This window comes from Gracilinanus agilis, chromosome 1 (assembly GCF_016433145.1).
Source record: "Gracilinanus agilis isolate LMUSP501 chromosome 1, AgileGrace, whole genome shotgun sequence".
Taxonomy (NCBI): Eukaryota; Metazoa; Chordata; class Mammalia; order Didelphimorphia; family Didelphidae; genus Gracilinanus; species Gracilinanus agilis.
Window position 1 is genome coordinate 325360559 of NC_058130.1, and position 26137 is coordinate 325386695.

At 33.2% G+C, this 26137-nt stretch overlaps 1 pseudogene; it reads left to right on the plus strand.

Moving 5' to 3' along the window:
- The window catches only part of LOC123251336, an 82069-nt pseudogene that overhangs the window by 30490 nt on the left and 25442 nt on the right, over window positions 1–26137 (plus strand).

The following is a 26137-nucleotide window of genomic DNA, read 5'->3' on the forward strand; positions in this document are numbered from 1 at the left end:
TTTTTTTTTTTTTGTAAAAGCTAATATATATATATATATATATATATATATATATATATATATATATATATATATATATACACACATATATATGTATGATTCATTTTCCTCTTTTTTCAGTCCCTTTACAGATATAGAACTAGTAGATATATCACTAGATAAAAATGAACTACAATTTCATAATTATGGGAGCCTAGCTCCAAATTAATTTCCAGAAGAGCTGGACCATTTCATTGATCAACCTCTCATGCATTAATGTACCTGTTTTATTCTGATAAATCCTTTAAAAACCAATGTTAATGGTTAGAATGGTAACATATAAAATAAGGCCATTTCTCAGGAAATCTATGATACAAAAAAATCTAGATTAAAAACATTTATCTTATCCATTTTCCAATTAATACACAGTTGTCAATTCCATAGTCTTAAGAGAATTCCTAACTGATATTTGTTCTTATTTTCTATTATGATTATTTCCTTTTAGTTTTCATTCATTTGCTAAATAGACCACCAATCATAATAAACAGATATAGAATGTTGAAAAAATCAGAAATTATCTCAGCCTCATTTTCTTTTTCTATGAAAAGGAGTCAGAGATACTTGTACTACTTTTCTCACAAAATGGTAAGATTAAAATACGTAAAGTTAGTTGTTGCCCACAGAATGTTATAAAATGTAAATTCTTATTATTATGCCAATATATTCTAATCATATTGGGTATGCCATTATTGTCGGATGGGAACGTTTGTTCTTTATTTGTACTTTATTTTAGGTTTGCTGATGTCAAACAAGGTGAAACTATTTCTTCATAATGTTAAGACCTTTAGTCTCATTCAAGGTCAATTTATAAACCTCTGGTAGAAACCAAGAAATCTAGAAAATTGTAAAACCAGGTCTTGGTACCTGGTTCTACACAAGGAGAGAAAGATTGATTAGCTGTATGTTTTCTCTGTGGAACCATTTGAATTAAAGAAGCTTATAGCCCAACAAATGATAGCAGGTAGAGACAGTATTAGAGCATCCATAAACTTTAGAAACTGAAGGTAATATTAGAATTCCAGTGGCAGAGCAAGAAGAGAAATCTTTGGCTCAACAAAAGTACTCCCAAATAAAATGGGAGGTATAGTTGAGGAGAAATAGGCAACAGAGCTATGATGTTGAAACAAAATAAAACATATTTTCCTTTCACTAGTTTGCATAGGTCAGAGAAAGAGAATTTATTTTCTAGCAACCCTAAGAGATCATTCTCTTTTGCATGGAGAGGGGAGGTAGAAGCAGGGGTGGGGATTGACAGTAATAGTCTAGGGTAATAATATAAAATTAAATTAAAATTAAAATTAATTATAAGGGACTATATAGGTTGCCAAGAAGTAAAGCTCACAAAATGTGAAAAGGGAATTCTATGTTCTCTTTGTCTACTCTGAGTTTACATTTGTGAAAGGGAATCCTGTATTCCCTTTTTCTATTTAGAGTTAACTAATAACTTAAGTACCCCTACTTAGTACCTTACTAGATTGTAAAGACAGGATTAGCTCTTCTTTGTCTACTTTTGAATTGAATAAACAAAAGCTTGAACATCCTACTTAGCACTAGGTGGAGGAGCTCTCTATCCTTTCAACTCAATCAGCCAGGAAATGAGAATTCACACCTCAAATCAGCCAGGAATCAATGAACCCTTTTGACCAGTATTCAACTCTCCAGAAGGTGAAAAGTGGTTCCCAAAAACACTGACCCCTGGGCAATTTGGAAGCTTTGTTTGGCCCCTGTAAAGAGGAGAAGGGACAAGAAGCCATTATAAAAGGCCCTAAATTTCTGGGGCTAGGGAAGTCAACTTCAAGAAGGAAGTTGGTGTTAAGAAGGAGTTTGACTTCAAGAAGGAAGTCAGCTTCAAGAAGAAGATTGGCTCAAGGAAGAAAGTTGGCCTCAGGAGTCACCTTCAGTTTGAATCATCATCTTGACTACCTCTTAGAGGGAACTTGGGTGAGTGGATAGCTGGATTTCCCTTCCTGTCTTCTGGAGAGAGTTTAATTCTGGTTGAAGGTCAACAATATTTAGTTAGATAGGCTAATGTCTTCACTACCCTTTTGTATTTCTCTGCTTTCATTCATTCCACCTCTTTTGTAAATAAAATCTATTTAAGTCATTTAGACTTTGAGCAATAATACCCTGATTTGGTGACTACCATTATTATTTATAATCTTCATATATTTTATTGAAGCCATTAAAATTTAATTCCTACAAAAAGGAGTAATTGATTAATTCTTTAACACTGAATACCTTCTCTTTGAGGATAGGTTCACCCATAACTGTACTAAGAATATAAATTCATTTATATGTGCTTGGGAGTTGGGACTAACTGGAAAGGGAAAGAAGGTTGTTGTAAACAGTTATGGACTTAAATGAAATCTATCTAATTTTTTTTCAATTTAGTGAAATTAAATGAGTCCCATATGTTGTCTTGTCATTCTTATGAAGAGAATGAGAATCCCTGACTCCCTGACTCTTTTCAAAAAAATCTCAGTTATCACAATGAATCAGTATTTAGCCACAACAGATGATTAATCTGGGACAAGGATTAATTGGTGATTAACAGAATTATAGTAAGATTAATTAAAATCTAGTCCTATTTTATAAAGAAAAAATTTTAACTATGCAGTAAGACTAGCTACTTTCCATTTTTACAGTAACTCTCTATCAATCACATAAAGCATTTCAGGATGATGACTGGTGGGGGCCTTCAATACAACCATATAGGACACATTCTGAGGAGGGAAGGTGTCTTTGGACTTTTCATGACCATGAGGAAGTGACATAGTATATCAGTTTGAAGTTCACACTAACCAAACAAGACCCAATAAAAGGCAGAGACATCTCTTCAAGAAGGAAGCACTCAATCATTGCTAGAAAAATATACCTCCCATCCATTCATCCTAAAGGTACCTTCTTCCCACCCATCATAAATGGATCTCCTGCCCATTGAGATCTAGGATTGATGGTTGAATATCGGGATATGATCTTGAATAATATGTTAGGGTATATAATAAGGAGAAAACTCTCATTCAATTGTCTTAGATTCTGAAGAAAATCTAACAACCCAGTTTTTCTGAGAGACACAGGTCTCTCTCAATAAACCTGTTATTGTTCTGGAGCTTTGCCTTTTTGTTTTATTTTAAATTGGCTGAAAAACATTTGTCACACTCAGTACTTACATGAGATTGAATCCTTTTTGTCTCATTACAAATAATCCCCAAATTAACCAAATCCATCTTCAATGACATACCTTGGACACAAAAGAGACATAAGATTTTTTTTTAAAGAATAAAGTCTCCAATATTGAACCTATTCCATCTAAATTCATACTTTGGTTCTGGAGCACAGATCATATAACATATGTATACTTTTTATGATGACATCTGTATTTTACATTTACTTTCATGGAATAGGTTAAGATATTAAAAGAAGTATAATATTAATTTTATATTCATAATTATCAAAATCTGTAAATTCATGCCTTTAAAAAATTACTGATCATTCCTGTTTATCTTGCTCCAAATTGGATTGTTTCTTCATGAACTCCTTTGCCACTTATCTTCCTCTACCTTTCCTCTAAGTGTGGTTGAGCTCCAAGACTATGTATAGGCTTTTTGTATTTTCTTCTGTATTCTCTCTTTTGGTATTCTTATCTATTCATGTGACTTCAGTTATTACCTCTAATGAAATATTCTTAAGTCTATATATTCAGTCCTTATTTAATCTTTGAACTCCGCCATTCTTCCAGTTCCAGCTACTTACATGCTATTTGGATGTCCCTACACTCCTTCAGATTAAATATTGTCCCAAATTGCCCCCTAAAATATTCTCTGCTCTGTCTCCTAACTTCTCAGCCTCTACTAATGGCACAACAATCCTCCCAATCACTCAGGTGTTCAGAAATAGGCCATCTTTGATATTTCTGTTTCTCATGCTCCATACTCAGTTGTTGAGGACAGCAATTCTATATCTATAACAAATCTATATCTATTTTTAAAAAGCAACCCCAAGTTTATTAAAAAAAAAAACAAAAGAAACACATCAGCAGGTTCACAAAATGATAGAATTTTTCCTCAGGTCATACATTCACAAGGCAGAAACTTGACAATGCCAATGCCGCCTATATCTTTGTGCATGTGTAGTGTGTGTATATGTGTGTATAACAATAACCCTTCACAGTGTAAACAATTCTTATATTTCAACATTTCCTTTGATATTGCAACCATCCAGTTTTAGGTTCCTATTTATTTTGGGTCTTTTAATAGGTTACTAAACAGTTTTCTCTAGCATTGGAATCCATCTGTAACTATCTAGCAGAATAATGGAGGAAAACACATACCAACAAGACAGCCTCGATAGTCACATATTGGATTTGTGTGCTTAAAAAGAGGAGTGAGCTATAACTGAGAGATACCACTCCCCTTTAATTCTCAGGCTTCTTTTCCTATACTCCTTTGAATATTGAGCATCTAGGTGATATAATTGATTGAATATTGAACTTAGAGTTATGCAGACCTGGATTCCAACCTGCCTGAGACACTTCTTAGTTATGTGACCCATGGAATGTCACATAACATCTCTCAGTCTTGGTTTCTTCAACTAGAAAATTTGAATAATAATAGCAGCTAATGTGATTATGAAATGATATCAGTGAAGCAGTCTACAAACCTTAAAGCACTATACAAGTTCAATATATTGCTATTTTGGAAATGCTCAATTTATTTTGGCATTTACTCCTTTTATAACAAAAAAAAAAACGTAGAAGAAACAAACAAAATCTTCCCAATTCATCAAGTAGTCACTTACCTATTCTAAAATCTTAAACATTTTCTCATTATTTCTAGAACAAAATTTAGAGTTCATTGCCTCTAGAACAAAATATAGAGTCCTTTAGCCTGGTGCTGAATGTCCTCTGTAGTATGGCTTTCTCTTCACTTTCCAGACTTACTTCATACTCCTTCCCTCCATCAATCTATATTTCCACCAAACAACCCAGTTCTGCTTAATCTTCTCCCTTCCTTTAAACAGTTTCTCTCCATATCTCCACCCACTGAATATGTTCTCCATCATCATATTTCAATTCAAATCTTTTCCATCCCTCAGATGTATGTCATCTTTTCACCATCAAATTGCCTTCTATGTTGTCTTGACTTAATATAGATATGTTATAGAAATATATATATATATGTATATATATATATAATCATATCACTTTCTACCTTATATCATGTTTATTAGACCCTTGGTTATATTTCCAGTGTATTCTAACCTCCTCTGAATCCTACTGTTGTTTTATCTGTGTTTTTCCAACACCTCTTTTCATGTTCTTCATTGAATGAACGACTTTTTAGTGATCTTAAATTGAATAAGAGCATGGTGCATTGTAATGGACCTTGAATTTGAAAATAAGGGACCTGAGTTCAAATCTTAGTTCTATTACTTATTGCCCATACAACATTGAGGAAGATATTTTAATTCTCTGGGCCTCAATTTTTGGGGAAATGAATGACTGTGGCAGATGATTACTGAGGTTTATGCCACCTCTAATTCTAAGATACCATGTTTTTGTCATATAATAAAGGTTTGTTGAACTGAAGAAACTTGAAATTTTAAATATATAAGCTCGCTAGTTTATAAATCACACTTTGGAAACTTCAGTTAGATTACAATAATGATATTTCTCTGTGTTGATATCTTTATATACCTAGAACTGCAAACTTAGTAGTTGTTGATTATGTCATATAACACTGCTGTTTCTGGAGAAACTTCTTATAAAAAAACAGAGAAAAAGAATTAGGCAACTATCCTAGAGTTATAATTACAAGTGGTAAGAAAGATTGCCCATTGCTTTTTTTTTTCTCTTCAAATCACATCATTCCTATGTACATTGGTATTTTGTCAGCAGGGCAATGAAGGAAGGGAAGAATTTTATAGTAATGATGCTCACAGTTTGATACAGGCTCATCGACTTGGATAGAATTGCTGTCATCAAAGGAAAAATATTCTGCTCAATGATCTGTGATAATGACATTTAAAAAAAAATCTCCTGAAATTGCCCTCTGGGCATTATGCCTCATTTCAGTATGTGTTTATTTATGTTGGGGTTAGGGGGGTCAGTTATGGGTGCATGTGTGTGTTTTCCCAAAACAAGACAAAGAGAAAAAGCAATTTTAGTAATAGAATGACAAATAGAAACTGAATATGAAGATAATAGCTAGTAGGATGTTATTGTAAGCTTTGACTTATCCTTTATCACTAGAATTTTTAGTTTATATAATACAGATTTGAATTGTAATCACTAAAGGAAATAAAAGTATATCTTATTTCAATATCCTAAAGTGTGCCAAATATCTGGAATCTCCCCCTTTATCATGCTGAGCAATTGTGTTTGAGTTCTAAGCTTGATTTATTTCCAAAAAAAGAAAAAATATATGGAGCTATATAAAGATTGCATTTCAGTTATTCCACAGGCTACTCATTACCACTCTTTTTTTTATCTTATTTTGTTAGAAGGAATCAGAATAAAACATTTTGAGTTAGAAAAAAAAATTGCCAAATAAATTTAGGTCAAAACTGTTATGCAGGTAAACCTCAATTAAAATTAACTCAGTAAACACATAATTGTGATTGTGTATTCAAAGCACTGATCCGGATTCTGGGAGACAAAACAATATACTTCCTGTTATATTCTTCTGGATGAAATAAAAGATAAACCTATCTAGGCAAATAGAATATAATTTTGAGATGGAGAGAATAGTCACAACTTAAAATGTGTGACATTTGGCAAATGAGCTGAGCTTTGAATAGAAGCTGAGGTTTTGAGGTTTTATGGGGGAGTGAATTATAATCCTAGACCATGCAGAATAGGGCAGAGATACAGAAAATAGAATGATGAATTTCAGGATCACAGTATCAGAACGTCATAGATTTAGAACTGAATAGAACTCAGAGGCCACCTAGTTTAACTTTCATTTTAAATATGATGAAATTGTAAACTAGGAAGTTAAGTAACCTGTTAAAAATTTTAAATATGCATACATGCTCTCTAGTTTATAAATCACCCATTAGAAACTGCAATTAGATTACATTAATGGTATTTCTATGTGCTCTGGTATTTTTAGACACCTAGAACTTCAAACCTAATTTCCACAAAGTAGAAGTGTCAAAGAATGATTATTTTTGCAGTTTGGCTAGAACATATAGTGTGTGAAGAGGAATAATATGAAATAAGTCTAGAAATCTAGGGTGGCACCTAATTGTAGAGAACTGTTAGTGACACACTAAGGAAACTGCATTTTGCATTAGAGTCAATAGGGAGCCACTGAAGATTTCTAAGCATACAAATTTAAGAAGTCACTCAGGAAATTTGGACAGTGATATAGAATGAAGACGAGATAGGAAGAATTAGAAATAACACCAATAAGGAATTAACTTTAATAGTAGAGGTAATAAGTGAACAAATCTTGTATGAATATTAGGCTCTGTGAATAGATAGAAGAGGAATATAAAATCCATAAGTGAATCTGGGTATAAGAGAAGGAAAGAATGAGTCTAGTGGTCTATTTCCCCAATATATGCCAAACTCTAGAAGTATTTTCCAATAGAGAAGATTTTGGTTGGTACATTATTATGATTCATGTAATAAAATCAAGAATCACAATTACTATGTGTTTCTTTTCATATAAAAATATGTCACTACTCCATTGTCATTAGACTTACAATTCTCTGTACATGCCAGTGAATACTTTCATGTTTACCCTAAATATTCCTAACTTTCTTACCCAATCCATGTTGAAGTAACTCCATAATGCCTAAGGGAGCACAGAAAGAGAGTAACATAACTGATCTCCATAGGAATTGTATGGTTTCTTGAATCTTGTGTCCTAATCAACCTAGTTTAGTGACTGCAGGGACAGTAGGAAATTTATGAAGGATGTTACAGCCAAGAAAGGTGCTCATGAAAGTCATGAAATATATAATTTGTTTTGTGTCTTATTGAAAAAGGAGAGTAATTGGGCATTTTATTAAAACTGAGAGAGCACTGTCACTGGAGTTAGATAACCTGAGTTCAAACTCTGCCTCTCATAGTTCGTACTGGTATGACCTTGGTCAAATGACTTAACCTCCATGGTTCATGATTTCTTCTTCAACAAAGAAATGACATGGTTGGTCAAATGATCTCTAAGATATTTTCCAACTCTATAGGTTTAATCAAGAGGGGAAAAAATTCCAAAGCAGTGACTAATGGAATTAAGGTTATTTGGTAAGAAGAACTTTTTTTTATCACAAGTAGAAGCAAAAGAAGCTGAAACAAATTTAAAAAAGAAACAACTTAAGCAATTGATTCATTTGGTCAAGATCCAGTGATGATGGACTTCTTGGTATTATTATCATAAAGTGAGATTCTTTTACTTTTTATCTCTGCTACCTCTCCTCCATTACTCCTTTAAAATCTCAGTTAAAAATCCCATCTTTTCTGAGAAAACTTAATTACTCAATTAACCTTTCTGCTAATCCCTAATGTCTGTACTCTTTTGATCTCTAATTTAACATTTGTGTATCTTTTTTGTATATAGTTAGTTTCATGTTGCTTCCTTTGCTAGACTATGAACTCTTTGAAAGCAGGAACAATCTTTTATGTCTCTACAGCTTTATATCTCTACAGCTTAACACAGTGCCTAGGATGTAGTAGGCACATAATCACTTTTTGATTGGCTGTGGACTGACTTACTGAAGTCTTTGACTATTGCAGCTGAGTTTGCCTTGAATGCATGAACTTCCCAAGAGTAAAACATGTACATGTGCTTCACAGATTCAACTGCCTGCTCCTCAACTATTCAACTTAGATACACAAGAGCTGTAATTGCAACAATTTTATATCAGGAAGACAGCATGAAGTTTTTCTATGGCCTGGAGTACTGCAGCTACCGTAGGAGCTTTGTGCTTTTCTCACCAGCCACAGGTCTTCCACCAATTACCCCAAACTAATACCGAACAATAGATTGCTAAGATCATTTACAACTAGTGGTCGATAAACCCAAAGACCCTAGCTTTTGAGGCAAGAACTCACTATTTAACAAAAACTCCTGGGAAAATTGGAAAACAGTTTGGGGTAAATTAGGTTTAGATCAACATCTTATACCCTATACCAAGATAAATTCAAAATGGGTAAATGACTTAAGTATAAAGATTGAAATAATAAATAAACTAGGTAAATATAGATTAGTATACCTGTCAGATCTGTGGGAAAGGAAGGAATTTAAGATGAAGTAAGTGATAGAGAACATTGCAAGATGTAAAATGAATTACTTTGATTATATCAAATTTAAAAGGTTTTGTACAAACAAAACCAATGCAACCAAAATTAGAAGGAAAGCAACAAACTGGGAGAACATTTTTACAACGAAACTCTCTGATAAAGGTTTAATTTCCCAAATATATAAGGAAATAAGTCAAGTCTACCAAAAATCAAGCCATTCCCCAATCAACAAATGGTCAGGGGACATGAATAGGTGGTTTTCACAGAATAAAATGAAAACTATCAATAAATACATTAAAAAGTATTCTAAATCCCTCCTGATTAGAGATATTCAAATTAAAACAACTCAGAGGTACCACCTCACACCTAGCAGATTGGCCAATATGACAGCAAAGAAAAGTTATAAATGTTGTAAGGAATGTAGCAAAATTGGGACACTAATACACTGCTGGTGGAGTTGTGAATTGGTCCAACCATTCCGGAGGGCAATTTGGAACTATGCACAAAGGGCTTTAAATGAACCCTTTGACCTAGCCACACCACTGCTGGATTTGTACCTCAAAGAGATAATAAGGAAAAAGACTTGTACAAAAACATTTACAGCCTCACTCTTTGTGGTAGCAAAAAAAAATGGAAAAAGAGAGTGTCCATCAATTGGGGAATGGCTGAATAAATTGTTGTAAATGTTGTTGATGGAATATTATTGTGCTGAAAGGAATAAAGAAATGGAGGAATTTCATTTGAACTGGAATGACCTCCAGAAATTGATGCAGAGTGAAAGGAGCAGAACCAGGAGAACATTATAAACAGAGACTGATACACTGTGGTACAATAGAATGTACCTTTTCTACCACCAGCAACAATGCAATAACCCAGGACAATCCAGAGGAACTTGTGAGAAAGAATTCTTTCCACATCCAGAAGAAAAACTGTGGAACTAGAAATGCATTGGAAAAATACATAATCAATCATGTAGTGTGGTATGGACATGATTAGGGTTTTGATGTTAAAGGATCACTCTACTGCAATTATGAATAACATGGAAATAAGCCTCGATCATTGATACATGTATAACCCAGTGGAACTGCTTATTGGCTTTGGGCAGGGAATGGAGAAAGCAGAGGTGGGGAGAAGGGAGGGTAGATCATGAATCATGTAACCATGGAAAAATATTCTAAATAAAAATTAAAAAAAAGAAATAGTATACTTAGAAAGATAGTGGGGAAAGTAAGCTAATTAGGATGATATGGTAGGCAAAAAAAGATAATCAAGAGGTGAATAAAAGGGAATTGCACTTATAGAAAAGGGAAGAGAGAGATGGCCTGAAAAACTAATACAATGTAGAGGACTATGAGGGTAATGACAGGCAATATTTAAACTTCACTCTCATCATAACTGGCTCAGAGAAGGAATAACAACCATACACATTGGGGTATGGAATCCTATCTTGCCCTATAAAGATGTAGGAGAGGAATAAGACAAGGGAAGGGTAATAGTAGTAATAGGAGGGAGGGGAAAAGTGGAGTGTTGATAAAAAGCAAAACACTGGTGAGGAAGAACAAAGCAAAAGGAAAAGGAGCAGAATCAAGAGGGGAAAAGAAGATGGAGGGGAATACACAGTTTGTAACAATAACTATGAATGTGAATGGGATGAACTCACCCATTAAATTGGAAGCTGATAGCAGAGTGAATTAAAAACAGAATACTACTATATTTTGTTTGTAAGAAACACATTTGAGGTAGATTCACACACAGAGTAAAGATAAGAAGCTGGAGCATAATTTATTATGAATCATCTAAAGCAAAAAAGAGGAAGAACAACCAGAAAAAGTTAAAGCAAAAGTAGATCTGGTTAAAAGAGATAAGGAAGGAAATTACACCTTGCTAAAATGAGCTATAAACTAAATTAATATCGATACTAAACATACATACACCAAATGGTATATGCTCCAAATAATGGAGAAATTAAATGAACTCCAGGAAGATATTTTCAGTAAAAGTATTCTAGTGGTAGACTTCAGCTTCTTGCTTTCAGATCTAGATAAATCAAACAAAAATAAATAAATAAAATAAACAAGAAGTAAATGAAAGCAAAGAAAGTGAATGAAATTTTTAAAAGTAAGAACTAATAGATCTCTGGAAAGAATTGTATACCAATAAACAAAATATAACTTTACAGCAGTGCATGTCTCCTATACAAAAACTGACTGTGTATTAGGACATAAAAACTGCACAATCAGATGCAGAAAAGCAGATAAAACATATGCATCCTTTTCAGATTATAAGACAACAAAAATTATAATCAATAAATTTCCATGGAAAGATAAATAAAAATTAATCAGATACTAAATAATCTAATGCTAAAAATGATGAGCCAATGGATAAATGATAGACATAATCGATGACTTTATTAATGAGAATGACAACGAGGAGACAACAAATAAAAATTATGGGGCACAGACAAAACAGTACTTAGGGGAAATTTTCTGTTGTTAAATGCTTACATCAATAAAAGAGAAAATGTAGATCAATTATTTAGGCATGCAACTAAAAAAAACTAGAAAAAAGACAAATTAAAAATTCTCATATACACATGTAAAAACCAGTGGAAATGTGTGTTGGCTATGGGGGGGTGGGGATTGAGGTGGGAGGAGGGAAGAGTAAGAACATGAATTATGTAACCACGGAGAAATATTTTATTATAAATTTTTTTTAAATTTTCAAAATTCTCATATAAAGACCGAATTGATAATCCTAAATATTAAAGTAGAAATCACCAAACTTGAAAGTAAGAGGAACATTGAACTAGGAGTTGGTCTTATGAGATAAAAGATACAGAATGTTGGTTAATTTGATTTTAAAAAGGGAAAGAAAAAATTAAATAATCAGTATTAAAAATTAAAATAGTAAACTCACCACCAATGAGGAAGAAATGAAAACAATCGTTAGGAGCCATTTTGCCCAATTATATGACTGTAAATCTGATAATCTAAGTGAATTGGATGAATATTTCCAAAAATACATATTTCCCAGATTTGCAAAAGAGGAAATAGAATTCTTATATAAAAAAATTCTCATAAAAGAAATTGAATAAACAATCAATGAACTCTCTATGAAAAAATCCCCAGGGCCAGATAGATTCATAAGTGAATTCTATCAAACATTTTAAGAATAATTAATCCAAATTATTACATAAACTCTTTGGGAAAATAGTCAGAGAAGGAATCCTACCAAATTATTTTCATAAAACTAATAAAGTTACCTTAAACCAGGAAGAACAAAAAAGAGAAAGAAAATTATAGGCCAATTTCATTAATGAATATAGATGTAAAAATATTAAATTAGATAATAGGAAGGAGACTATAGCAATATATCACAATAATAATTCCCTATGACTAGGTGGGATTTGTGCCAGGATGCAAGGACAGTTTAATATTAGGTCAACTATCAGAATAATTGACTATATCAATAATCAAACTAACAGAAATCACATAATTATTTCAATAGATGCAGAGAAAGTGTTTGACAAAATGCAACAACCATTCTTACCAAAAAGAAACATTAGAAAGCATAGGTATAAAAGGGCCTTTCCTTAAAATGATAAGTAGTATATACCTAAGACTTTCAGCAAGTATCATCTGCAATGGAGATTTTAGAAGTCTTCCCAATGAGATCATCACTATTATTTAATATAGTATTAGAAATGCTAGTTTTAGTAATAAGAAAAGAAAAATAAGTTGAAGGAATTAAAATAGGCAATAAGGAAACTAAACTATCACTCTTTGCTGATGATATGATGGTATACTTAGAGAGTCCTCAACTAAAGTACTAGCTGCAATCATTAATAACTTTAGTAAAGTTGCAGGACACAAAATAAACCCACATAAATCATCAGCACTTCTATGTCCAATAAAGTCCATCAGCAAGTGTTAGAAGGAGAAATTCCATTTAAAATCACTTTAAAGAATACAAAATAGCTAAGAATCCACTTGCCATAGCAAACACAGGGGTTTTATGAACACGATTACTAAATACTTTTCACAAATAAAATCAGAGCTAAACAATTGGGAAAATATTAATTGCTCATGGGTAGGACAATGTAATATAATAAAATAACAATTCTACATAAATTTATTTATTCAGTGCCATTCCAATGAAGCTACCAAATAATTATTTTATAGAGCTAGGAAAAATAATAACAAAATTAATCTGGAAGAACAAAAGGTCAACCGGGGAACTAATGAAAAAAAAAAAAATATGAAGGAAGGAAGCCCAGCAGTACCAGATTTCAAACTGTACTATAAAACAGTAATCATGAAAACAATCTGTTACTGACTAAAGAATAGACTGGTAGATCAGTGGATTATATTAGATACACAATATACAGCAGTAAATTATCTTAGCAATGTAGTGTTTGATAAGTCCAATGATCTCAGCTTTTAGAATATGAACTCACTAACAAAAACTGCTGGGAAAATTAGAAAACAGTATGACAGATGCTAGATATAGGCCAATATCTTATACCACAACCTTTACCAAGATAAGGTCAAAATGGATATATGATTTATATATAAAGAGTGATACCATAACTAAATTTGGGGAACATAAAATAGTTTTCCTGGTAGACTTGAAAACAGGAAGAATTAATGACCAACAAGAGATAGTATTATAATATATAAACTGAATCATGTTGATTACATTAAAATAAAAAGCTTTTCTACAAACAAAACTAATCTAATCAAGATTAGAAGGGAAACAACAAATTGGGGGGATATTATAACAGATATCTCTTAAAAAGGTATAATTTCTCTAATTTATGAAGAACTAAGTCAAATTTATAAGATACAGGTCATTCCCCAAATGACAAATGGTCAAAGGATATGAACAAGCAATTTTTAGATGAAGAAATCAAAGCCATTAATAATCATATGAAAAATTGTACTAAATTGTTCTTGATTAGAGTAATGCAAATTAAAACAACACTGGTCAGCCTGGCCATTATATCAGTAAAGGAAAGTGGTAAATGTTGAAGGGAATGTGGCAAATTTGTGACACATGCATTATTGGTAGAGTTGTGAACTGGTCCAACTATTCAGAAGGGTATTGTGGAACTATAATCAAAGGACTATAGAACTGTGTATATCCTTTGATCCAGTAATGCCACTACTGATTTTATATCCCAAAGAGGTAATATAAAAGGGAAAAGGGCCTGCTTATTCAAAAATATTTAAAGCTGTTCTTTTTCTGTTGACAAAGAATTAGAAATTGAAGGGATGTCCATCAATTGGAGAATGACTGGACTGATAGTGGTACATGTTAGTAATGGAATACTCTTGTACTATACTATAACAAATGATGAGCAAGATGATATCAGAAAAAACTGGAAATATCCACAGAAACTGATGCAGAGTGAAATAAGCAAAATTGGGAGAACATTGTACACAATAACAGGAATTTTGGATGATGCTTATCTTTGAAAACTTGTCTACTCTCAGCAATGCAATGATCTGGGACAATCTTAAAGACTTATGACAGGGAATACTATCCACCTCCAGAGAAAGAACTTTTATTTTGAGGTTTTAGTTATGTATGTCTTTGCTATTAGAACAATGACCAATTGTGGAAGTGTGTTTTGCCTGACAATTGAAAAATGAAAAAGAAAAAGAAAACAGTTCATATGAAAAATAAAAAATAGAATAAACGATGTATTCTGAATTTAAAGAACTATTTGCCTAAAAGGAAAGATTACCTTTTTGTGTAATAAAAAAAAATGGAGATTTCATTTGTGAGTTTAAATGGTATTGTTCTATTCATATACATATACATACATATATATTTAAGTAAAATTGGTATGAAGGAGGGAAAAATCTGTCAAAGTCAAGTTCCTTTTTGGCTATTCAAATATTAGTAATTTGAAAATCTCTAGCAAGGGAAAGAAGATGGCAGAAGACAAGTTCGAGGAATACTGACCTGATTATAGATTTTGGCTCCACCCCTTTCTTCCTGACTTTTAATCAGTTAGAAAAAAGAGCATTTTGAGAGCTATCCTGTAGCATTCATACTGGAAATAAGACTCTCAAACAGACATTTTTCTAAGAAAATACTAGAATTTATATCCTTGCATTCAGGGATTATGATGAAATGGCAAGCTTTCTCATCTGACCTTCACTTCTCAGGATAATCAACTGAATACAATTGTTCCTTGACCTAAGTCCTTCTATATTCAGGATCTGAGGAATCTCTCATTTAAAAAAAATTACCTTCCTACCTCTTTTTTAAAAACAAATTTTAACCTGGATTCTGCCACTCCTCAGTCATTGGGAAAGTTATTTCATCCTCTTGACCTTCTCTTTCTTCAACTATTAAATGAGTAGGGTTGTTTGTTTTAAGTTGATAGTTATATTCTAATATAGTTGGTTTCTTTTATCTATTTTATTTTATTAGTTTAAAAATATTTTTCTGAGAAATTGTCTATAGGTTTCACAAGACTGTTGAAGGAGTATGTGATAGAAAAAAATTAAGAATCTGTGGAAAAGATCATTTCTAAGGTTATAGAATCATAGATTTAGAAGTGGCAGGGATGTCATCCAATCTAATCCTTTCCTTTTACAGGTGAGAAAACTGAAGTCCCTCCAAATTAAATGATTTGTAATGTCACAAAGCTCATGTCTCAAGGCAGTATTCAAACCTAGGTCTCTCCTAAGAATTTCCAGTACTTGGTACTGGATATAAAATCTCAAGAAGTAAAAACAAAACTTGAACTGAAGATAAAAAATAGTTATCCAAGACATATTACGTGTTAAATATAATTTTTATCCCCCTTCTATTATTTCTTAATCTAATTTCTAGCATCAGTTTCATGAAAATGATCTCTAAAAAAATCTATTCTTGTCCTAATATCCTCTGATTCCTACACTAATATTCTGGTAGTTTAGAGATTTTTTCAAATCACTCCTCTTCCTTCCCATGATTACTTATAAGCATATGCAATTGCCATTGTCTTCAAAAGCTATGAAGATAAGAAATGTCCTCTTTATGAACAAAGGAATATTCATTAGCATATATGTCTGTATATTTACAGATATATATAGAGACATACATACATATATATAGTCACGTATGTATTTTTGTTTGCATATTTACATGCAAATGTACAATGTTAGACATTAAGAAAATCAGTTTTAGAACTGATAGGGACTAGAGAGGGAGTTTAGTTTTCTATTTTAATTTTAAAGATGAAGAAATTTAAACACAGAAAAGGAAGTCACGAATGACGTGCCCAAGGTAATTAGTATGTGGTATGCATTTTTTCACCCAGATGTTAATGAATCCAAGTCCTATACAAGATTAGAGGAGGAAAGGGAGAGGAGAGGAAGGAAAGAAAGAAAGCCCAAAGGAAACAAAAAGAGACACTTCAGAGAGAGAAGTCATTCACGTCTTGCTAAGAGCAGTGAGACAAAGATTAGTATATCTGTCAGCCTTCTTTATTCAAAGACATTGTTATTTGCACAAACCGGGATAGTGGCAGAGTTCAGTTAAAATATTTTGTTATTAAAATATCCCTTAGCTTCTTTTTTACCTGAGGAAGTAGAGTCCTGGAGATACTAATTCAGCTAAAGGATATTATGAGATACAAGAACTTAAATGAGTTTCTTTTAAACTGAGAAACCAAGAAGAAATGGCACAGAAGGCAGTTATCTTAAAAAAAATAAGTCTAGAAAACAATTAAACAGAAAATAGCGTTCAAAAAGCAAACCTGGTCTTACCCTGTCTTCTGTTAACTTCTTGTGTATCCCAACTGAGAAAAAACTTCATGGCTCATGGCTGAGAAGGAGAATTCTAGGAAACTTTACTTGCATTGACCAGGAAGACCAGCTGTAATCCTTCTCCTAGGAGGGAAGTTTACTAATGGCCACTCTAATAAATGGAATATAACACATCAGATGTCTTTGAGATAAGAAAAATCCTAGAAATGTTTAACAACCAGCTCATTGGGGGTAAAAATGTGTGCATGGCATATTTATGAATTTCATCTTCATTAACATTTTCTCCATCTCTTTCTTAAGTTTAGAATTGAACCAAACAATTCAAACCCTGATTGCAAACATTTTCAAATTTCTGAATATAAATATACTGAAAAATTTAACAATAGGCTCAAGATCTGGCACCAGCACATCCTATCCTGAGGATAGAGACTAATTTCTTGACTATTCCTGTGGCATAGTAGACATATGTGACTGCTGCTTCAGGAAAGATTATTAAAGAATCTTCTAAGGGTTAGGGTATAGAACTAAAAGAACAGGTGAAGAAGGTGCTGTAACACCTCTTTATTGGGAGTGGCTTATTTACCAAAGTATGTCTAATGGATGCACTAGAGATTATTTGATTTTCTTAAAGACCAGCTTGTGCCTCAATGCTCAAGGAGCAACGGAACTTCTCAGTAGGGTGGAAATTGAGATTCAGCCACCAATGAGGAACAGTGGAGACCACTCCCTGATAGAAAGGAAGTATGATGAAGATAAGAGCACAGATATCAGTAGACCACAGCAACAGCTTTGCAGTATCAAAGTTATGGACTATCAATCCACACATGTACCCTGATCACATGTTCCTCACAAGCAGATGCTCTTTATTCAAGTAATAGTGTGTACATATGTGTATATATGTATGTACATGTATTTTTGTATTTTAATATAATTTCTGAAGCTGTTAGCTCACGATTTCTAGAAAGGGAGAGGGAAGAGTGTTTTATTATTACTTTATTTACATTTTATTTTTAGTTGACCCTTTGTATAAAATATGCCATCTCTCTGAGTGGTAAAATTAAAACACATTGGCGAGAATTCATTGCTAGAGTTTGTAACGGATTATGATAACATCGTAGTACCTAAAATACAGAGTAATGAATTGGGAACTCATGGGTAAGGAGGAAACCTTATATACACACACATATATACACATGCATATATATACACATTTATGTCAGTATATATATATATATATATATATATACGTATGTATATATATATTCTGTCCCTGTTCCTGAAAATATTTAAAATATTTTTTAATTTTGATCCTGTGTATAATTCTGAAAAACAGAGATATAGTGAAAGTACTTTTAGATCTAAATATCTTTTCAACATCTAAAGCAAAACAAAACAAAACAGTTAGGCAAAGTAATCTTAATATGCCCTATATAGAACATTGCTAGTATTCTTCTACTGTTGTCCCTTTTTCATATTATTATAGAAATATTATTTTTATTTGTACAGAGTCACTGTGTAAGCTGTCTAGTAACCTGAAGAAGTTGATTGCCTTTCATTGTATTAAATAATATGAAACTACTCTATGTTTATAAAAGGGAAGGAAAAACTATCACACACCCATGTGCGCAAATGTGCATGTGCACACACACACACACACACACACACACACTCTCTCACACAATGCTTCCTCCTGTAGTCTTTTGTTTCCTCTGATTTTTTTCTAAATAAATCTAATTCCTGGATAATGATACGCTAAAGATCTTCAATAAAGGTCTTTTCAATTGGAGGTTACTCAGAATGCTTCTAAATATTTATGAATCAAGATTCTTTTCTTTATATATAAACATTTTATACCTTCTGCCTTGGAGTCAATACTTTTGACTCCAAGGCAGAAGAGTGGTAAGGGTAAGGCAATGGGGGTTAAGTGACTTGTCCAGGGTCACACAGCTGGGAAGTGTCTGAGGCCAGATTTGAACCTAGGACTTCCTGTCTCTAGGCCTGGCTCTCAATCCACTGAACTACCTAGCTGCCCCCTGAATCAAGATTCTTAATGGAATAAGAATCACAGAAAGATAGTTGATTAGTACCAAGGCTTAGTAAAAGGTTCTATATGAATCAAATGACTAGGTAGTAAAATAAATAGAGTATAGTATATTAAAGTACTTATAACTTTACTGCTTTAGCATTATATAGACTGAGATGATGCTATATTATGTCTTCAAAATTCACATCTTCAGTAGCAAGATTCTACTAGTTGGCTTTCATGTAGAAAATAAATATTGAATACAAATTATTGTTTCATAAAGTTTTTATTTCCTCAAGTGTGATATGATCATGTTTAGAGTAATTATGTTAAATCTAATTACTTTTTCAATTTTCCAATTTTTGCAGTAATTATATCTGAGTGCTATTTTTAAATAAAGTATGATTCCATTATGGTATCTTCTTAATAGACTCTTGAGGCTCTGTTCTTGCTTGCCCAAAATCATTTCCTTCTAATAAGTTAGGCACTTAAGAAAGCGTATTAACTATTCCAGACTACACCAATAACACGTTTATAAATCAAAACCTTAATTGTTCTACTAGTAAAGATGATGAAAATAATAAACAAAATGTTTCTCAAGTGAAGCTATTCCCCATATCCCATAGCTACAACTTTTCCATCTCATTCATTTTTTCTGAGAGACCTGTTGTCTGTCCTTCATTTACAAGAAGACCAATAACACCTCGGAGTGATATCTTGACCTAAAAGTGAATTGATTTAAAGTGAGGTAGAATTGTACAAAGTCATCAGCTTCACTCTCTCTTCCAGTTATCAAAGTCCAATTGCAAGACAAAAGACAGAACAACAGACAATGGTCCAGGATGCAGGGGATGACCAAACCATCAAAGTCTGACCAAGTTCCAAGCTCTTTTAGCCACTTTCATGACCATTGTAACAAATTGTTCTTATCTGCCTATTCCAGTGGGGGAAGTTCTTCACATACTAGCAATAAGCATCTTCCTAACTCACCACTGAATTTGAGGATAGCCAGTTACCTCCAGCTTGGTTTAGCCTTCTTGCCCAGATGGTTTTTACCAAAGTGTGGCTACTGCACATGCTACAGATTCTTGGAGTCACAGGTGAGAGTTGGATGACAGGTGGATACTAACTTGTAAATGTCTCAGCATGCCTTCATACAAGAGGTACTAGTCTTCACTGAACTCCCTATAGACTTATCGATCACATAATTTAATGTCAGAGAATTAATATATAATAACATTGGTACAATCCTGTCATCAGACTTTCTACTTTGTGAGAACTAGTCTAACTATATCTGAGAAGTTCATCCCAATACGCTGGAAATGTAATGGCAAATTCTTGGGTCACGGAAAGTCACTAAACAAACAGAAATACAAAGGCAAAATTAATTTCAAATTACATAAATAGAATATAATGGATTTCTGTACTAGCAGCAATGCAATGACCCAGGACAATTCTGAGGGATTGATGGTAAAGAACGCTACCCACATTCAGAGGAAGGACTGCAGGAGAGGAAACATATAAGAAAAACAACTGCTTGACACATGGGTTGAGGCAGACATAATTGGGGATGTGGACTCGAAACTACCTCACCAATGCAACTACCAACAATTTGGAAATAGGTCTTGATCAATGACACATGTTAAAACCAGTGGAAATGTGCATCGGTCATGGGTGGGGGAATGTGGGGGGGGAAGGGGAAAGTAGGAGCATGAATCAAGTAACCATTTTAAAAATGAATATTAATAAATGTTTTAAAAATTACATAGATTTTAAACTTTTTTAAAAATAGTGAATTTGAATAATTACTACATGGAACTGAGTTGGCTATTTAATAAATAAATTAATTAATATATTTAATTACCAGAATTGATCCTATTTGAATCACATGTATTAGTACATCTTTCCAGATTTAAGGTATGGAATTATTTTATAGGAACATTGAAAATAGAGTTAGAACACTGAACATCAAATAATCCAGTATTAATGAAGCTATGGCACAGGTGCCAAAGAAGACACACAGAGCACTCTCTGTGGGCACTTGGCTGCCCCCCTACCCCACACCCCAAATTCATTACTAGAAAGACAGAAGGAATAGGCAGAGCTACTCTTCCCCCTCTTCACCACATCGTGATGACATTTTTTCACATCCCTCTCTCCTCTGCCCAATAGCCCAAAGGGAATGCGCAGGAGTTAAGATGGGTGGCTCACAGGCAGCAGTGCTGGAAGGGAGAGGAGCACTTGGGCCACTCCATTCCCCATCTCTACACTTGTTGAGGACATTCCTCACATCATCCACCCTTCCACCCAGCAGTCCAATGGGAGCACTTCCTCCCTCCCCTATGTGGGGTTAGGGTGTGAACAGGGTGTGCCCTGCCCTTGATGGGAGAGAGGAACACAGCATGCCATCTCTCGGGTTGGGTGGTGCAGCATTTGTTCTTTGGGATGAGATAGGGTTGTGGTCCAGCACTCCATTTCTAAAAGATTTGCCATCACTGAAAATCCAACCCTCTCATTTTATGGAAGAGAAAATTGAGGAAAACAGAGTTCTGAAGTAGAAAAGGAAGTTGTCCTAGATGACACCATGAAATCTGAAATTGAAACCAGGACCTCTGACTCCAAATCTGGTAGTTTCAGTAAAGACTCATCGCCCTTTTTCATATAATTACAAAAAAATATATTGGTGACTTGAACACAATATAAAGAATACTGGGATACCCCCATCAGATTTTATTTAGCTATAATTATAATCTATTAGCAGTTATTTTATACATACCAAATAACTAGCAATGATCTAATTAAGAATGACAGAAACTAGAACTTCATAAAAATTCATTTGAGTTCATTTGATGTTTGTAAATTAATTCAGCAAATATGTATTAGACTGTAGGGATTTAAAGTTAATGCCAAAATAGTTCTTCTCCTCAGATATTTTACATTCTATATTTTCAAATTATATTTGTTTCTCTTTTCATATGTAATCCCCATTTTGGCTCATCTTCCTTTTCCTCACATTCATTTGAAATGAAATCTGTCCAATATTATTAATACCAATACCTCTTCCTCCCACAAAGCCTCCATTGTAATTCATTTTTATCAATAACTACTTTTTTTTTCCTGGCATGATAAATAGTGATAAAACCAAGGGCAGGAGCAACTGTTGATCTCTTGTTGAAACTAAGACTGCTCTTGACCAGTTTCACCCATCTCTAACCGTGTGGAACTCTTGATAGTTGGTAATTAGCAAGAGGATGTATAAAATGAGGAGGTTATATTTTGGGTGGGAGTAGGCAGAGCTGTTCTCCCACATTAGTTACTTCTCTTCAAAAATGTGTGGAAAAATATTCAGTAAATGTAGCTGAAATTGCATTCTGTATTATCTCCAGGATGAAATGTGATAAAGTTGATTTTTGAAAGGTTAGAATAAATGTGGTGATGTGATTTGTTATTTTTGAAAGGTCAAAAATACCCAATGTTTTTTCTCTTATTTTAGAGCAGCTGGCAAATAAATCTTGAATGCTTGTTAATTAAGATTTTGCACAATCAGAGAGTATTATGTGGAAGTTGGATAATGTAGAATGGAAGAAAAATAACTTGAAAGACTTCTAAACTCCTCTTCTTTGAAAATTCATTTTATTTTTATTTTTCTGGAAATTAATCAAAATATTCAGAACATCTAATTAGCAGAATTGTTCATTGTATTCCCTGGGAGTCTGACACCAAGAGCATCTCTTCTCATATGTATTATCTCTTTTTTTTTTCTTCCTATATTTACCAGCCTTAAATCTCAGAATATCAGAACTAGGAATGATCTCTTCCAGAGAATATAGTCAAATGTACTCATATTCCATGTAAATAACTGGAAACCCAGGGAGGATATTACATGAATTCATAAAACTAATAACTGACTGAGCTGGAATTCAAACACATGCCATTAGACTGAACTCCTTCCTCTTTAAACACTGATTTTCCTTGATTCTGAAAGAAAATATACTCTGCACCAATCAATTTAGTCAGTCTGTTCATACATAATTATTTATTGAGCAACTTATATGTGTAGAAAAAATAATACACTGCTCTTGATTTAAAGGAGCTTAAAAACTAGATGGGGGGACTACAACTATGTGTTATACATATACAGATATGCATAAATGTATGCACAGAAACATACGAACATGCATACATATTTACATGCAGTATATAAATTTATTTAATGTGTTAAATGTTTTATTGACCTTTTGTTTTCACATTACTTATCTTTCCCCAAATACAGATCTATCCTTTCTATAATAAGAAGAGGGTTTGTAGGCACATTCCCCAAAATAAACTAACACATCAGAAAGACTAGTATCATATGCAGTGTTACATACCCACTGTCTCTGCTCTCTTCAAAGAAAGAGGAAAGGAGAAGAGTCGCAAATGGATTCTCTCAGACAAATATTGTATATTTCAATTTCATAGTATTCAGGTTTGTTTCATTGTTCTTTTCATTTATATTTTCAGTCACACTATATATTATTTTCCTTTTTCTGTTTACTTAATTTTGTACCACCGAATATGGCTTTCTTTTTTTCTCTATATTCAACACTTGCATTGTTTTTCAGAGCAATTTAATATTCCATTTCATTCAGTATCCTGCAAATGATAGGCATCTATTTCATTTCCAGTTCTTTACTAAAACAAGTACTGATATAAATTTTCTGGTGTATACTAGAACTTTCATTTTTTTATCAGCAGTCTTCTTTGAATGTATGACTATAGCAGTCAAGTACCTGGGTTAAAGAACAAGGACATTTTAGTTACTTTCTCGACATAATTCCAAATTGTTTTTTAGAATAGTGGAATCAAGGCATATCTTCATTAACTGTACATTTCTGGCCCTGACGTTACACAACCTCTCCAAAACTGACTATACTTATATTTTGCCATTTTTGTCAATATACTGTCTATAAGGTGAATCTCCAAGTTTTGTTGATTTATTTTTATTAATATTTACCTGTCTCTTGGGGGGATAGGGAAAAAAGATGGATTAGTAGCAGCCATTCAGCCAAATTGTTCCATCATTCATCTCTAAACAGATGTAAACAAATGCTTTGAATCAAATTTTGAGGTGGCAGAGCCAGCAAAAGGTAGGAATAAGTAGTTTTTCTAGCCTAAAAAACTTAACAGGTTGGCAGAAGAAGTCTGTGACACTGAGGTGGAGCCCTGTCCAGAGCCCTCTCATGCTATGGAAGCTAGAGCAATTGCAGCAGCAACAACAACAGCTTTAGGAGTCCTTACCATAGAGGTAGTTAGGGGATTGGGAAACTGGTCAGAAAGAGATTACCAGGTACCCTTTGTGGCACTGGATACATCTGGCACTGATTTGCAACTCTACTCACCATATGTGGTTCTGGACCATAGTTCCAGGTCAGAGAGAAGAGCTGGTAGTCAGTCACAAAGGGACAGGGATTCTGGCCATGGTTCCAAAGCAAAGAGATGTACTAGCATTTGTGGTTGAAGTAGAACAGGATAAGAACCAGAATTCAGACCAGAAGAGCAGTGACCATGTCCCTCCCAGTATTGCACCATCTTAGAAGCACCAAAATGCAGACTCACAGAAGTATCTCTGAAAACAGCAACACAGAAAATTCTGAAGCTTTGGATATTGCTTTACCATCTTGGTGATCAAAGCCCAATTTTCACATAAAATTCAAAGTTAAGAAATAGTTTGAGGAAATAATCAAACAATAATAAAAACAATTTGACCATAAAAAGGTACTACAGTGGCAGGGAATTTCAAGATATTAATTCAGAAAAAAAGACAAAAATGTGAAAATAGTTGCAAGAAAAGCCTCAAAGAAAAATTTTAATTAGATCCAAGGCCAGTAAGAATTCCTTGGATAAGATCTAGCAGATTCTACTTCTTTGTAAAGACTTTGAGTATGACCCTAATAACAGGAGAAGAATCAACTAAACTAATTATAAATTAGAAAGACCTCTTCATGATGATTTTTTTGGATATGGAAATCCATCAAACATTCTTCTTTATTTAAATGGGCCTCAGTTAAGTTTGAGTTCTACATATTAGTAGAAAAAGAGAATGCTAAAATTTGTCAAATTTTCGACTATTAATAAGTTTTTATTTGACTTCCTGGTCTCAATTTGAGAACCTTGTCAAAAAATAAAAATAGATTTACTGCTGGAGGTGAATCAAAGTGCTATTAATTTCCCTGATATGAAGAACAACGACAACAAAAAACAGAAGATAGTTGCAGCTAAATAGATGTGGTTACTCCTTCGAGAAGGAAAAAATGAGTAGACAGAGCTGACTTTACTATATATTTAGAGGTCATAAGAAACCTCATTAAACATTTGATTGTATAGAATTATTGTATTACTAAAACACATTCGCAAAAAAAACTGTCACTAAAATAATTATACTTTCTTCATCAACAACAATGCTGAGAACAAAATAATGGAAAAATTATAGGGAAACTGAATAAACATATACTGATATTTACTGACTTAATTGCAAAGTGAAGAAAAGGGAAGAATTGTAAGAAATATATGGAAAAACATGCATAGTGAAGAAATAAAGAGGCCAGTGAACTGTCAATTTACACCATATCCACATGTCCCTAACATGAATGTATTCTTTGAAACAAAGAATCAGTATACTCTAGTCATGGCAAGCATCAAATAATACCACAAAGAATGTAATCAATAATTTAATGGACAGATAATTTGGCGATTGATGTGATATGTGTTATGTCTGTCAAGTGTCAAGTGTCTCTCTGTGAAGAGACAATGGCCATTGACTCATCAGAGCTTAATATCAGACAAAAAAGGAGAAACAATAATAAAAAAGAGAAATAGCATACACAAAATTAAGTTACTGTGGAATTATTAAAACAAGTCATTGAAAGTTTAAAAATGGGAAAGAAACAACATCAATGACATCAACACTAAGTATGATAGTTTTATCCAGGAGTTCAATGCATGTGAATTAATTTCCACAAGAAATACAAGAATCCTAGAATCCCTCTTTCTCTACAAATAAAGAGAGAGGGATATCAA